At 36.3% G+C, this 15,787-nt stretch overlaps 1 pseudogene across 1 annotated transcript; it reads left to right on the top strand.

Annotated features, from left to right (window-relative positions):
- The first annotated feature begins 7,711 nt into the window (after positions 1-7,711).
- Positions 7,712-14,709, top strand: LOC306651560 (ribonuclease P/MRP protein subunit POP5-like; annotated as a pseudogene). The gene is made up of 2 exons: positions 7,712-7,768; positions 14,181-14,709. The product of its transcript is annotated as a ribonuclease P/MRP protein subunit POP5-like (transcript).
- Positions 14,710-15,787: the final 1,078 nt, after the last annotated feature.

The raw sequence follows: 15,787 nt of genomic DNA, 5'->3' as shown, positions 1-15,787 counted from the left end.
GCTACTTTTGACACTTTGACTAACATCTCTCCATTCCCCCTCTAGCCTTTTGTGACTACATAATACTCTCTGCTCTTATGAGTTTTGTTGTTTTAAGGTTCACATATAAGTGAGAATATGTGGTTTTTCTCTTTCTGTACCTGGCTTATTTCACTTAGCACAATGTCCTCCAAGTTCATCCATGTTGCTTGCAAATGACAAAATTTCTTTTTTAAGGCTGAATAGTATTCCATTGTTATATAAACCACATTTTCACTGTTAATTTTATCTGTTGTTTGACAACTAGATTGATTCCATAAATAGGCTATTGTAAATAATGCTACAATGAACACAGGTGTGTGGATTTCTCTTGACAAACTAAATTCAAGTTCTTAGAATATATACCCTGAAGAGGGACTGCAGGATCCCAAATTAATATTTATTTATATATTTTTTCCATTTATTTAGGATGTATTTGTAATGGCTTGCATTTTGAGAAGAAGGACCCATGCTTCTGAGGAAGATTTTTTTCTCAAAAGTGGAAGAAAACAATTACATACATGAAAACTTACATAGGCTTCTCATGTTCTAAGGACATTATGCTGTGCAGTAAAAGGACTTAGACCTTTAGGTGGAGTAAAAACTTCAGCTAATTCACAGTCCCTAATACTGTATAAACCATTAACTGGGATCTGAGGTTTGAATCTGACTGTCAAATAAAAACACTGGAACCTTCTCTTAACACATAGAAGTGGCTCTGGGACACTCTTAGGGTGAAAGCATTTACTAGTTATGATTTAATTCCTATTAATATAATTTGAGAAACTACCAGAAAGGTATGAAAAGTATGAAGAAAAAGAAAGCACCAAGTGGTCAGCAGCTGAAAAGCAGACACATAGGGTGAGTGGGTGATGCATTTTTTGTGATAGTCATTTCTTCTCTTTTTGCTTAAATATATATATATATTTATATATTTTTTATATTCATATATATATGAATATAAAAAGGAAACATAAGGAAAAGTTAGTTAAGATAAAGTAAATGAAATAATGAATGTTGGGGCTGGGTACACTGCCTAATGGCAAAAAATAAAGATAGTTATGGTTAGGAGCAGAAACAGATTATTTGAAGAACTAGCTGCTAAGCAGGATTTTATCTGATCTGTAGTAAGTTTTAGATTTCTCAGCTGAACTAAGATCAGCACATTTTGCTCATTTAACTGCATTTTTGACAACTCCTCTTTTATGAAAGAAAGAATTTAAGAACTGAAAATATTTGAAAATAGTTCCTTGTAAATCGCCTAAAAAAAAGATCTGGTGGAAGAGAAGGGAACCCTGACTTAAATGAGTTTTAATTATTTTTTAAATTTGTTACTTCCATTTACCCAAAGAACTGTATAGTATTTACTCAAAGAAAGGGTATCTACTTTTCCCCAGCAAGAACTATTTGATGCCTAATTAAGCCCACAGGCTCACTTTGAATTAATTAGATGGAGGGTGCCTAGCAGCACCCTCCAGGCAGTGCACGTCAACACAAACCTAGGTTAGTGTTTTTTTTTTTTTTTTCCAAGTTCATAGCCGTAGGCTGCAGTTTGGAGGCCATAACCACTTTCACTCGGTCCTTATTCCTGGGGCACTAAGATTCCAAGGGTAAAGTTCAGCTCCTAGACTGTTACCCCTTACCTTGAAAACCTCCTGCGAGGTCAAAGGACTGTAGCCTACACACCTCGCCATCCAGGTGGGCTGGAGCGGGCAGCACGCCAGAAATCCTGCCCACTGACCAAGTCACCAACTCCTCCACTGACTTGCGCCAGTACCAGTACCGGAAAGGCTCTGTGGGTTACGACACGCCTCTCTGCCAGGTGGGTTCCCGGTTAGCTATGAGTGGGCTCCCACTGGGGCCGTTGGGGCATCAGAGCCGGCGGCATGCGGAAGGTGCAGCGCCGCAAGCAGGAGAGTCTGCTGGTCAAAAGGAAAAGGAGGCCTCTCTAAGGCGGCAGCTGGCTTCCCCGTGTGGGGCGGGAATGCTCGAAAGGCGCTAAGCTTTGACAGAAAGTGAGGACTTAGGGACCTCGTGGAGCAAGACCGAGGCTTTCAAAACAAGTTACTTTTTACACATAAGGGGGGCATTTGGCTGCCAGAGAATTTTTACCAAGTAAAAATTTTTACAAAGTAAAAAGAGGGGTGCATCTGGTTGCTTCTCCATTCTGTTAGGTCGGGCAATTTGTCACTAGGCTAAGCTACCTCATTTGATGACAAATACACTGCTGCACAAACCCATTAAATAACTAAAATCTGTGAACAAACTCTTTTAACATGATAACAGGCTCCCTTTTCCTCTTCAAAGTCGCTATTTTATTCACGTATTTTAAAGAAGGGCACAAGTTACGCCACTCATTTCTACGTCAGTGGGGGTGGGTAGCAGTTCGCTTCTCCCAAAGAAGATACCCAGATTGAGGGATGGGGAAGAATTTAAAAAGCCATTTACCTTTGACTTCCAGTGAGTTTTCTAGAGTAGTTTTGTCAGCAGGTGTGGTGCTGCTGTCGGCATCGGCTTTAGCACCTTGATCGGCAGAAATTTCTGTGTCTTTGTTGTCGACAGTTTCGGCGCCACGCTCACAAACAGTTTCAGTACCATGGTCAACAGAAATCTGGGATTCTTGGTAGTTCATTACTTCCGATGTTGGAGCTACTGTTGAATCATTTTCTGAGGAATTGGGGACCTCTCCCTCAGGACACTCCATGATCAACTACGTTGGCTGTTGGAATCATAAAATGGCTTCCAGTTTAGTCATGTGACCTGGAGTGTTCCAGAACTTTCATAAAATGAGGAAAAAGTTATCGTTCTTAAAGACATATAGGTACCATTATAGACATTCTGGTGCCTGTTAAAGATTGTAGCCGTAAAGTCTCTACAGCTGACCTCTGATCTAACATGGTAAGGAATATTTTTGAAAGACAAATAATTGTACAATAATTTCTTCTAGATATGTGATTTTTTTCATTCAGCTGTATTAGACTATCAGAGCTTTACATCTAGACAAAATAGTTTTGGTCCCTTTTAGAGTATTCACTGATCTTGGTTTTGGCATTATACCATGGGACTATATTGAAGGTTGCCATACAAAATGGACCAAGAGATCAGTTTTACATTTAACATAGAATTTTCCTGACTACCTTATTTCAAAAAAAGAGAATCCTTTAATAATAACTTGAAGGAAAATCATATTTTTGATTAATAAAATGCCTTAGTAATTGTTTGGAATCATACAGGCAATGCAAATTACATAATTAATTTTATTTGTGATGGCTGCTAGGAAGCTCACAACCAAGTTTGCAACCCTCCTCTCTAAACTATGGGCCTTGTTGTCACTTGTCAACTTGTTGGAGGATCACAAGTTCAAAGCCAGACTCAGCAACTTACTGAGGTCCTAAGCGACTTGGCAAGACCCTGCTTAAAAATAATAAAAGGGTCTGGGAATGTGGCTCAATAGTTAAGTGCCCCTGGGTTCAATACATGGTACCAAAATAAATAAATAAATAAAAATAGCTTCATTCCTTTTAACATGCCCCATGTTCATGGATTCAGAGAATTAATATTATTAAAATGTTCAGACTCCCCAAAGCAATCTAGAGATTTGATACAATCCCCAAATACCAATGACATTCTTCACAGAATTAGACAAAACAATCCTAAAATTCATACGAAAATACAAAAAACCTGGAATATCCAAAGCAATCTTGAGAAAAAAAAAAAAAAGCAAACCTGAAGGCATCACAATATCTGATTTCAAGACATACTACAGAGCTATAGTAACAAAAGCAGCAAAATATTGGTGTAAAAACATACACATAGATCAAGGGTACACAGTAGACTACTCAGAAATAAATCCATGCATCTTCAGCCAACTGACTGAGAGGTTGCCAATAAAGTTTAGGGGATTTTAATTGTTTTAATGCTTTATTTTATAATGTTCAGAATATTTAGGAGAATATAACTTCAATTTTTGGGGTACTGAAAATTGAACCCAGGGATGCTTTACTACTGAACTACATCCTCAGTTTAAAAAGGTTATTATAATGCACATTTTATTTTTTACTAGGGTATTATAGTTATACATAGCAGTAGGGTTCATTTTGACAATCATATATACATGGAAATTTTATTTACTCTATTTCATTTCCTGTTTCCCCCACTTTCCTTCCCATCCTCCCTCCACCATTCTTTCTCCTTCCTCTATTCTACTGATCTTCCTTCTTTTCATTTATTTTTTTAAATTTATTTTTATTTCAGCCAACTGATTTTTTTTTGTGTGTGTGTGGTTCTGGGGATTGAACACAGGGCCTTGTGCATGCAATGCAAGCAGTCTACCAATTAAGCTATATCCCCAGGCTGAGCCAGCTAATTTTTTGACAGTTTCCAAAAACATACATTGCAGAAAAGACAGCCTCTTTAGCTGGGTAAACTGAATATGCACATGTAGAAGATTGAAACTTGACCCACATCTCTCCCCTATACAAAAATTAACTCAAAATGGATCAAAACTTTAATGTAAGACCTGAATACACTGAAATTACTAGAATAAAACATAGGGGAAACACGTTGAGACATTGGAACAAGCAATGATTTCCTGGATAGGATTCCGGTAGTTCAAGAAACAAAAGTTATAATTGATAAATGGAAGTCGAATGACATCAAATTAAAAGCTTCTGCAAAGCAAATGATTCAACAAAATGAAGAGACAATCTATGAATGGAAAATCTTTGTCAGTGAGTTATGAAAGGGTGTCAAATTTTGTCATGAGATGATAATGTGTTTTTTCCCATTAATTTTATAAAATGGTGTATTACATTGATTTTCATATATTGAAATATTCTTGAATTCCCAGAATAAATCCCTCTCAGCCATAATATATTACACTTTTAATAATTTGCTGAATTCTATTTTTGAGTATTTTGTTAAGGGTATTTATATATTCATAAGAATATTAGTCTGTAGTTTTCTTGTAGTGTCATTGTCTGGCTTTGATTTGAGAGTAAGCTGACTTCATAATGTAAGTATTTTGGAAGAGTTTGAGAAGGACTGGTGTTGAGTTTTCTTTAAGTGCTTGGTGGAATCTCTGTACTAATTTTAGGCCTATTAAAGAATCTTAATCAAATTTACTTTAACAATAAGATGCTTCACTTAAAGGAAAAACTAGGGTCTGTTTAATTAGGGCAATTTACCCCTACTTAATGACAGATTGCCCTGCATACAACAGCTATATACACAAAAGTTATAAAATTGTCCTATGTTTTACAATAACAAATGAAAAAAAACTTAAAATTATCAAATCAAACAAGGTATACAAGGATTTTTGCATCTTTTTCTTTTTGTTGTTAAAAGAGAGCAAAATAACTTGCTGGAATATAAGGAGCTGAATGAACGTGCCACTAATGGAGAAAGGATAATTTCACAGAACCACTGTTTTTTCCCATCCCATTTCCATTTGATGTCAATCAAAACATATTATCAGCCATTTAGTTAAAAAAATACAATGTGCTTGTGCACAAACACCAGTTATTTTATGCACAGTAAAGGAATGGGGAAGGAGAAAATGAAAGAATAGAAAACATATTATAGTAGTCAGGATGTAGTGGAACCAAATTGCAGTTTCCTAATTGAGAATGTATTCTTGGTCTGTAAAGAGAGAGTTCTGGAGTAAAGCAGTGGGTGCCCATTTTAGTAGACAATTCCTGTCTGCTGCTGGAACGTATTTGTGTGTGTGTGTGTGTATGTATTTTACTTTTTGGTACCAGGGATTGAACCCAGGAGCGCTTAACTTCTGAGCCACATCCCCGGCCCTTTTAAATATTTTATTAGAGACAGGGTCTCCCTGAGTTGCTTAGGGCCCGGCTAAATTACTGAGGCTGGGTTTGAACTCCAGATCCTCCTGCCTCAGCCTCCTGAGCCACGGGGATCACAGGTGTGCACCACTGTGCCCAGCTATTGATTGTATCTTAATCCTCTATTTCCAACTCTGCAGGTGTGTCTGTTTCATTGATTGGCTACTTAACAGATCAGAATCTGATGTACCTCATTAACAAACCCTGTGCACCCATTAAACTTTCCTTAGTTTCCTAAGTGGTGTATGCCTCTTAATCTTTTTCTTTTGGCAGTTCTGGGGATTGAACCCAAGGGAGCTTTACCACTGAGATACATCCTCAGGCCTTTTAATGTTTTATTTTGAGACAGGGTCTCACAAAGTTGCTGAGGGTCTCACTAAGTTGCTGAGGCTGGAATTGAAATTTTGATCCTCCTGTCTCAGCCTGCTAATTAGCCTGGATTACAGGTGTGTGCCACCATGCCTTGTTTACAACTCTTACTTTTAAGCTGCACCACAGAACCATCCTGCCCCATCGACTGCAAAACGATATAGTCACTATTCTCACTCTTGGCCTCTTGGGGTTTTTTCTTTTTCAGTCATGGTAAAGCCAGAGTCTCCTTAGCTACTGCTTCTCCAAAGAGGTACCAGGTCTGCATTGAATAAGTACTGTAGTAGCATCAGGAGTGGCAGTAGAAGGTGGCAGTGTCAGTGGGAAAAGGAGAGTGTTTGAGATTTTCTACTTCTTTATGATTAACTTTCAGTAGATTGTGTATTGCTAGGAACTCATCCATTTTATATAGGTTGTCCAATTTGCTGGCATAAAATCATTAGTAGTATTCCTCTTATAATTCTCTTTATTTCTATAAAATCAGCAGTAATGTCCCCACTCTCTTTTCTGGTTTTGATAATTTATCTTGCCTGCCTTTTTTCTTAATCCATCTAAAGGTGTTTCAATTTTGTTGCCATTTTCAAAGAACTAACTTTTGGTTTCATTGATTTTTCTGTATTGTTTTGCTATTTATTTATTCCCCCTCTATTTTTCCTTTTCATGTTAGCTATTGATTTAGTTTGTTCTTCCTTTTCCAGTTACTTAAAGTTTAAAGTTAGGTTGCATATTTGAGATGTTTCTTTTTAATGTTAGCATTTGCATTTATTAATTTCCTTCTTAACACTGCTTTCACTGAACCCCTTAAATTTTGTTAGGTTGTGTTTTCATTTTAATTTGTCTTATTTTCTTTTTTCTCTTATTTATTCTTTGACCCAGTGATTATGTTGTTTAATTTGTGAATTCTTCAGTTTTGCTTCTGCTCTTGACCACAATTCCACTGTGGTCAGAAAAGATTAGAAAAAATTTCAGTCCTTTTAAACTTATTGAGAATTGTTTTAGGGGCTGGAGTTGTAGCTCAGGGGTAGAGCACTTGCCTAGCACGTGTGAGGCACTGGGTTTGATTCTCGGCACCACGTAAAAATAAATAAAGGCATTGTGTCCATATACAATTAAAATATATGTAAGAGACTTGTTTTGTGGTATAACATATGCTGTATCCTGGAGAATATTCCATTTTCATTTGAGAAAAAAAAAATGTGTGCTCTGTTATTGTTGGGTGGAGTGTTCTGTATATATCTGTTAGTTGATCTATAGTGTTCTTCATGTCCTTTATTTCCTTATTGATATTGTTTATTTTGCATTGCTGTCTTCAAACCAAGTGTCTTGCATGTGCTGGGAAAGTTCTCTACCACTGAGTTATACCCATGGCCTCATTACTGATATTCTTTCTCATTGTTCTACCCATTATCAAAAAGTTGGGTGCTATGGACTAAAGAATATCTCCTCCAAATTTACATGTCACAGTCCTAAACTCCAACATGATTGTGTTTGACAGGACCTTAAGGAGGCAGTTAAGATTAAATGAGGTCACGAGGGTGAGGACCTAATCTGATACAGGATTGGTAGCCTTATAGGAAGAGGAAAAAGAACTCTCTCTCTATGCGCAAGCACCGAGGAGGACACAGAGAGAAAATGGCCATCTGCAACCCAAGGGGAGAGCGTTCACCCAACAATTGACTCTGCTAGCACTTTGATCTTATGTTGTGTTTTCATTTTCATTTGTCTTATTTTCTGATTTTTCTTACTATTTATTCTTTGACTCTAATTGTTTGAGTATGTTAATTTCCAAACATTTGTGAATTCAATTATTCTAGAACTATGAAGAGATAATCTTCTGTTATTTAAGATCCCTAATCAATAGGATTTTGTTATGACAGCCTAGGATTAGTAGGGTATAGGGTATCAAAGTCTCCTGCTATTATGCAATATCTATTTTCCCATTCAAATCTGTCAATGTTTGCCTTATATATTTGGGAGCTCTGATGTTTGATGCCTTGTTTTAGTCAACTTTTTTGTCGCTGTGACCAAAAGTCCTGACAGAAACAATTTTAGGGGAGGAAAAGTTTATATGGTGCTCACAGTTTCAGAGGTCTTAGGCCATAGAAGGCCAACTCAATTGCTTTTGTTACCAGGTGAGGCAGAACATCATGGAGGAAGGGTGTAGAGGAGGAAAGCAGCTCAGGACATGGCCATCAAGAAGCAGAGAGAGAGAGTGCTCCACTTACCAGGACAAAATATAAATTTAAAGGCAATCCCCAGTAACTCTCCTCCTGAAGTCACACCCACCTGCCTACAGTTACCACCCAGTTAATCTATGTCAGTGAATTAATCCTCTGATTAAATTATAGCTCTCATAATCCAGTCATTTCACCTCCCAAAATTCTTGTTTTATCTTTATGATTTTTATTTGTTCTTTTTAGATATACATGAAATTAGAGTGTATTTTGACATATACATACATGGAGTACAATTTATTCTAATTAGGATTCCATTCTTGAGATTGTACATGATGTGGAGTTTCACTGGTGGTATATTCATATATGAACATAGGAAAGTTATGGCCAATTCATTTTATTGTCTTTCCTATTACTGTCCTCCCTCATTTCCCTTCATTTCCCTTTGTCTAATTTACTGAACATCTATGCCCCACTGCTGGTTGTACATTAGCATCTGTATATTAGAGGACATCCAGCCTTTGGTTTTCTGGGATTGGATTATTTCACTTAGCATAAAAGTCTCCAGATCCATCTGTTTACATTTTATAAAAGTAAAAAATTCATTCTTTCTCCCTCATGACTAATATTCCCTTGTGTATATATATGTGTGTGTGTGTATATATATATATATATATATTTTATATATATATATCACATCTTCTTTATATATATATATATATCACATCTTCTTTATTCATAAATCTGTTGAAGGGCACCTAGGTTAGTTAGCTCCATAGTTTAGCTATTGTGGATTGAGCTGCTGTAAACATTGATGTTGCTGCATCACTGTAATATGCTGATTTTTTTGGGGGGGTGCCGGGGATTGAACCCAGGACTTTGGGCATGTGAAGCAAGCACTCTACCAACTGAGCTATATCCCCAGCCCCATAATATGCTGATTTTAAGTCCTTTGGGTAAACCAAGGAGTGGGATAGCTGGGTCAAATGGTGGTTCCAATCCAAGTTTTCTGAAGAATCTCCATACTACTTTCTAGAGTGGTTTTGCAGTTCCACCAGCAATGTATGAGTGTACCTTTCCCCCCACATCCTCGCCAACACCTATTGTTAATTGTATTCTTCATAATTGTCACCTCTGAAAATTCTTGCATTATCTCACACATGAGCTTGTGGGGATACGTCATATGTAAACTGTAACATTCATATTTGTTTATAAATGTTGTGTTTTCTTTGTGAATTGGTCCTTTTTGATATATATGCCCTTTTGGTCTTTTATAAAAGGTTTTGACTTAAGTGCTGTTTTTTTCTGATATTAGTATCATCACCCAATATCTCTTTTGGTTATTATTTTCATGGTATATCTTTTTCCATTTTTTAACGTTCAACCTATTTGTGTCTTTAGATCTAAAATGGGTCTCTTTTTAATCCCAAGCACCAAAATAAATAGGTAAATCAGAGGTAAAAATTTAGTGTCTTCTTAGGTATTTTCTGAGCGTATTTCCAGTCCTGGACATGCATGTAGCTTTCTAAATTCCCTGGTATACATGAGGACTGTTAAATGCCCTTATTTCTTCATACATTTCCTTTCCTGTTCTCTTCCTTTCTTTGGTTTATTACTTGTACTGACAGTTTCTCTTTCCCTGGTCTGCTCCAGATAATACATTTGCCCTTAAATGCTTTCAGCAAAAGCCATCTCGAGGAAGCCACTCAGCCTTGGGAATGTTCTAAGGTGGGTGAAATAAAGGAAGGACTTTGCCTTAGTCAAGTTGATGAATGCAATTGTAATTTTCAGGAATAAGAAAAGAACAGTAAAGGAAATGTGTGGAGAAATAAGGGCATTTGACAGTCCCCATGTATACCAGGGAATTTAGAATGCTACATGCATGTCCAGGACTGGAAATATACTCAGAAAATACCTAAGAAGACACAACATTTTTACCTCTGATTTACTTATTTATTTTGGTGCTTGGGATTGAAAAGAGACCTCCAGCAATATTAACCTGTATAAAGAGTGGGGGATGTTATGTTTTTGGCTGTTGCTAATTTAGAGTGGAGAGTTAGCAGGTAGGTAATTCAAAATACCTTCAAACTCTTTTCTTGCAGTGTAGCTGCTTTACCCTGCTTGTTGTAAGATTTTTTTAATGTCTTGCTTTTTTTCACTTTTTAAAAATTTTGATTCATTGTATACAAATGGATGGAGTTGGAGAATATCATGCTAAGTGAAATAAGTCAATCCCAAAAAACCACAGGCAGAATGATTTTTCCGATAAGCATAAGTTTTTGACTAGATTTTGGAATTCTACAAAAGTTGATAGACTTTGCCCAAATATTAGTTGTTTTTTGGAGGGTCAGAGCCCTGGCATTCCATATTCTGCCATTTTCCATAATATCAATTCACAAGTATGGTTGTCATAAGCTTTTTATTAGTTCCCAAAGGTCTGATAAAGTTGATTTTAACAGTGTATTTGCTGCTTTTGTGAAGAGATGGACTTTTGGACTTCCCACCTCTACCATTTTGCTGATGTCACCCAAATGCAGGAATCGTTATCAAGGTAAATTGTTCATTTTAATATTTTACTCCTACAGATAATCACTGTTTCTTCTTGTTCTTTACATTAGCATATTTTATTTTTTATTAGCATATCTTATTTCTTGTACTTTTCTGTATTTTTTAACATTTTGCAGTCAACATGCACTTTAATTTTACAATAAAACATCATGCTTTTACAAAACCAGGTAAATATTTTGCTTCATAAGTGGAATAAAGGAAGTTTTATAAGTATGATAAGAAGAAAATCCAAGTTCATTAATACAATTAATAAATAACAGCTACATTTTTAAATTGTCTTTTCCTCTATGGAAAAATATAAATAGTGGCATTATTGAGTTATCATATCACAATGCTCTGGGATTGATAGATGAATACTTTTTCTGACTTTCTTTAGTTCATAGTGGCCATGTATATCTGAAAGAACGGTTCTGGTGGTTTGGACAAATGTTCAGTAAGTATTCTTCACTTTACAACCCATGAAATTATATTTAACTCAATGCTCCATTATTTTTTAAGTATTTTATTGGTATATTATAATCATACATAATAGTGTCATCCAATGTTCATTTAAACATGTTGTGTTTTTTCATGGATAACAGTCAGGTTTAGAATAAGGCAACAAGCATTCAGGGTTTCTTATTTCCTAGACATTTTCAGCAAAATCTAATTTTCCCATAATTATTTGCACATTACCATATACAGATACAACATTGATATTTACTTACTTACTTTCCCCCCTATTTTTATTAGTGAATTATAGTAGTACATAATGGTGGGATTTATTGGTATATATCTGAACATGCACATAATATAACAACATACTTTGGCCAATTTCCTAATATTTCCCCTTGCCTTCTCCTCTTCTTTCCTCCTGGTCCCTTTCTTCTACACTTCTGATCCCCTTTCAATTTTCATGAAATCCCCCCACAACTTTCTTTTCCTTTCTTCTTTCTGGCCTCCACATATGAGAGAAAACATGACCCTTGACCCTCTGAGTTTGATTTATTTTGCTTAACATAATGTTCTCAAGTTCCATCCATTTTCCTGCAAATGCTATGATTCCCTTTTTCTTTATGACTGCATAAAACTCCATTGTGTATGTTATACCACATCTTCATTATCCTTTCATCCATTGATGGATACCTGGGCAGGTTCCATGATTTGGTTTTCATGAATTGTGCTGATATTAACTTGGGATGCATGTAACACTGTAGTATGATGACTTTAATTCTTTAGGATAAATATTAAGGAGTGGAATAGCTAGTCTTTTGAGGAACCTCCCTACTGATTTCCATAGTGGTTGTATTAATTTACAATCCCACCAACAGTGTAAAAGTTTTCCTTTTCCTCCACATCCTCTCCAGCATTTTTTATTATTTGTATTCTTGATGGCTGCCATTATGACTGGAGTGAAATGAAATCTAAGTGTAGTTTTTATTTGCATTTTCCTAATTGCTAAATGATGTTTTTTTCCTTTATTTGTTCGCCATTTGTATTTTCTTTTGAGAAGTATCTGTTTAGTTCATTTACCTACTTCTTAATTGGGCTATTGGTTTTTTGGGGTGTTAAATTTTTAGAGTTCTTTATTTATTCTGCATATTAATCCTCTGTCAGAAGACTAAATAGCAAAGATTTTCTCCCATTCTGTAGGTTCTCTTTTTACATTCTTAAATTGTTTGCTTTGCTGTTCAGAAGCATTTTAATTTGATGCCATCCCATTTATTAACTCTTGGCATTATTTCCTGAGCTTTAGGAATCCGATTGAGAAAGTTGTTGCCCAAGCCTATATGTGTATTGACCCTATGTTTTCTTCTAGAAGTTGCATAATCTGGTCTAATTTCTAGGTCTTTGATAAATTTTGAGCTGACTTTTGGGCTCAGTGAGGGATAAGCATCTATTCTCATTCTTCCACATATGGATTACCAGTTTTCATTCCCAGCACCATTTGTCAAAATGGCTGTCTTTTCTCCAATGTATACTTTTGGCATCTTTGTCAAGGATCAGATGACTGTATTTGTGTGGGTTTTCTTGGTGTCTTCTGTTCTTTACCATTGGTCTATGTGTCTGTTTTTCTGCCAGTAGCATGCAGTTTTTGTTCCTATAGTTGTATAGTATAATTTGAAGTCAGGTATGGTGGTGCCTCCACCATTGCTTTTTTGGCTAGAATTGCTTTGGCTATTCTAGGTCTTTTATTCTTCCAAATGAATTTTAGGACTGTTTTTTTCTGTGAAGGCTGTCATTGGTATTTTTTGTCAGTGAAGTTTTGTCTGTGAATACTATCACTAGTATTTTCATGGGGTTTACTTTGAATCAGTATATTGCTCTTGGGACTATGGCTATTTAAACAATATTAATTCTGCCTATCTATAAGCATGGGAGGTCTTTCCATTGTCTTGTATCTTCTTTAATTTCTTTCTTCCATGTTGTATAGTTTTCATTGTAGAGGTCTTTCACCCCCTTTGGTTAGATTTATTCTTAGGTATTTTAGGTTTGTTTTTTGGTAAGGTTATTGTGAATGGGATTGTTTTCCTGATTTCTTTCTTAGCAGATTCATTTACTTTTCTATTCTAGAATAATAAAAATATTTTAAGTATATATCTCCATCTCTGCCCTATATTCTGATCAGTTTCTCTGTGGTCAAATCAATAGCAAATTTAGCCTAGAGTTTTGCTGCTCAAGGCCTATACTGTTAGGCAGCTACTTTCTAAGAAAATGATCCAAATGGGGAACATCCTGGGAACAAATAACAAAGAGACAAGGTTATAGTTGGTGTCAGACTCTAGAATCGGTACTGTCCATAAATCTTTCAAGTAAGTCCTGCCATTTTGGCTTCCCTTTCTGGTAGCAGTAGCACTTTCTTAATCATAGTGAAGTAGAAGTTAAATGCTTATCTCCTGCTAATTTCTCTGGGAAACACAGTACATTTGCTCTTTATTCACTAGTCATTTGTATATATTTCCTGATGTGACATAACATGTCATAAACTATTAACTAAAAAACTATTAATCTTTGTCCACAGGAATTATGATACAAAATACTAGGGCATCAGCAAGAATTATCCTGTCTTATAGATGCTATGGAATTTATTTAATCAGAAAAAAAAATAGTGCTAACCTGGAATTTGTTGGGAGTTCAGAGTTTGTAGAGCACAAATGTATGTATAAGAACTTTTGATTCTTTACACAGGCTGGACCTAACTTTAAGACATATACTATGAACCCAGGCGGTGGCTGCCACGGTGAAGTTTAAGCCCAGGTACCTGCTCTATGAATTGGTGTCTGACAACCCTTGCTGTCACCTAAGTCTAGAGGACCAAGTGCTGGGTGGTCTTTTTTGGGACACTATTGCCAGGGTACACAGGACGTTCGGTGTAGCCACCTGCTCCATCAGTATCGCAGTTTGATACCTCAATGCCTATACTGGAATAGTGCTACTTCGATGTGGAGATTTCTACCAACTCGTGTGGTTAGCTCTTCCTTTCATCATGTACATGGAGAAAAAATGATACCATTATCCTTGTTTTTTCAACACCCTACACCTGGGAGGTACAATTAGAATATGGCAGAAGTTTCTAATTCAGTACAACAGGAAAAAAACTGTTGATCTTGTTGCATGAAGGATGAAGGAGAGCGAGATGAAGGAGAACGAGAAGCTATCCAGAAGTATGTCCAAGAAGCTGTTTACTAGAGGATTCTGGTGAGGAAGAGCTTTCAGACAATGGTGATGAAGGGGCTGCTGAAGCAATGAAGTGAACTTCTGCTTGCCACAAAGGTGGCCTAGGCCCACTGGTGAAAACAGAACATTCTAGGAAGAAGCAGCATCTACAGTTCTCCAAACTGGAAGACTACCAACCAGAAGACAAGTGACCAGCTCGAAATGGAGGACTTAAGTTACCTTTATGTAACATCCCTTGACTCAGTGGTTCTGCAGGTTGTAAAGGCTCTGTAGTAACATTTCTGTATCTAATTGATTGGTTTACATCAGGTTAAATGTATTTAATTTTTATAGAATTTAGCATAAACTACAAAAAGGGCTTATAGAATTCATGTGTAGCCAAGTCTCCCCATCTATAGTCTGACCCTGGTAAGAAGACTGACTCCCTCTGTGGTATTTTTTAATATTTAGTCTTCCATTTGAGGCTTTGTACTCTCAACCCCCAAGCTGGATCTTAAGTAAAACAAGTCATCTGGAGTAGAAATATTAAGATACAGCAACTTTGTACAGATCTACAACTAATCTAATCTGGGCTTTATAAATACCAGATTCCTTCCCAATATTTAATCAGGTGACTTGATAAGAAATGCAGCTTTTGCACTTGTGGATTGGGGGACTGGCCTCACTTGCTCTCATTATTGCATGGCCCTGGAGCATCTGCCAAATTCAGTTAGTTTTCTGCAGTTCTACTCTTTTGTGTGGCATTAACCTAAAGCCAGGTAAGACTGCCACACTCAGAGGAAGTAGGAGGGTAAAAGTCTTGTGGCCATATTTAGACTGCTACCCCCTAATGACATCTCCAAGGATCTCTTTTCTCCATAATAAAAGGATATAAAAGTAAAAAAAGGACATATAATATAGTGTTAAAATAGTACAGATATGCTATTTTTTATAGTTGTTACTTTGCTTGACCATGAAATTCGTGTCTTATTTGTGTGAAATTAGAAAAGCTGCCCATTTTGAGCCTGTGCTTTTCATTGCCCCAGCAACACTGGTAACTCCCTTGGCTGCTCTGAATGCATTAGGTAAAAAATTGGGACTCTTTATGTGGGCCTTCTGTTAACATCAGTATCATTTTTATTGTCTTTCTCTATTCTTAATTAAAATTCTTATATA

The sequence above is a fragment of the Sciurus vulgaris genome, assembly GCF_902686455.1.
Source record: "Sciurus vulgaris genome assembly, chromosome: X".
Taxonomy (NCBI): domain Eukaryota; kingdom Metazoa; phylum Chordata; class Mammalia; order Rodentia; family Sciuridae; genus Sciurus; species Sciurus vulgaris.
Note: the sequence above shows the minus strand (reverse complement) of the source record. Positions and strands in the feature narration are given on the sequence as shown.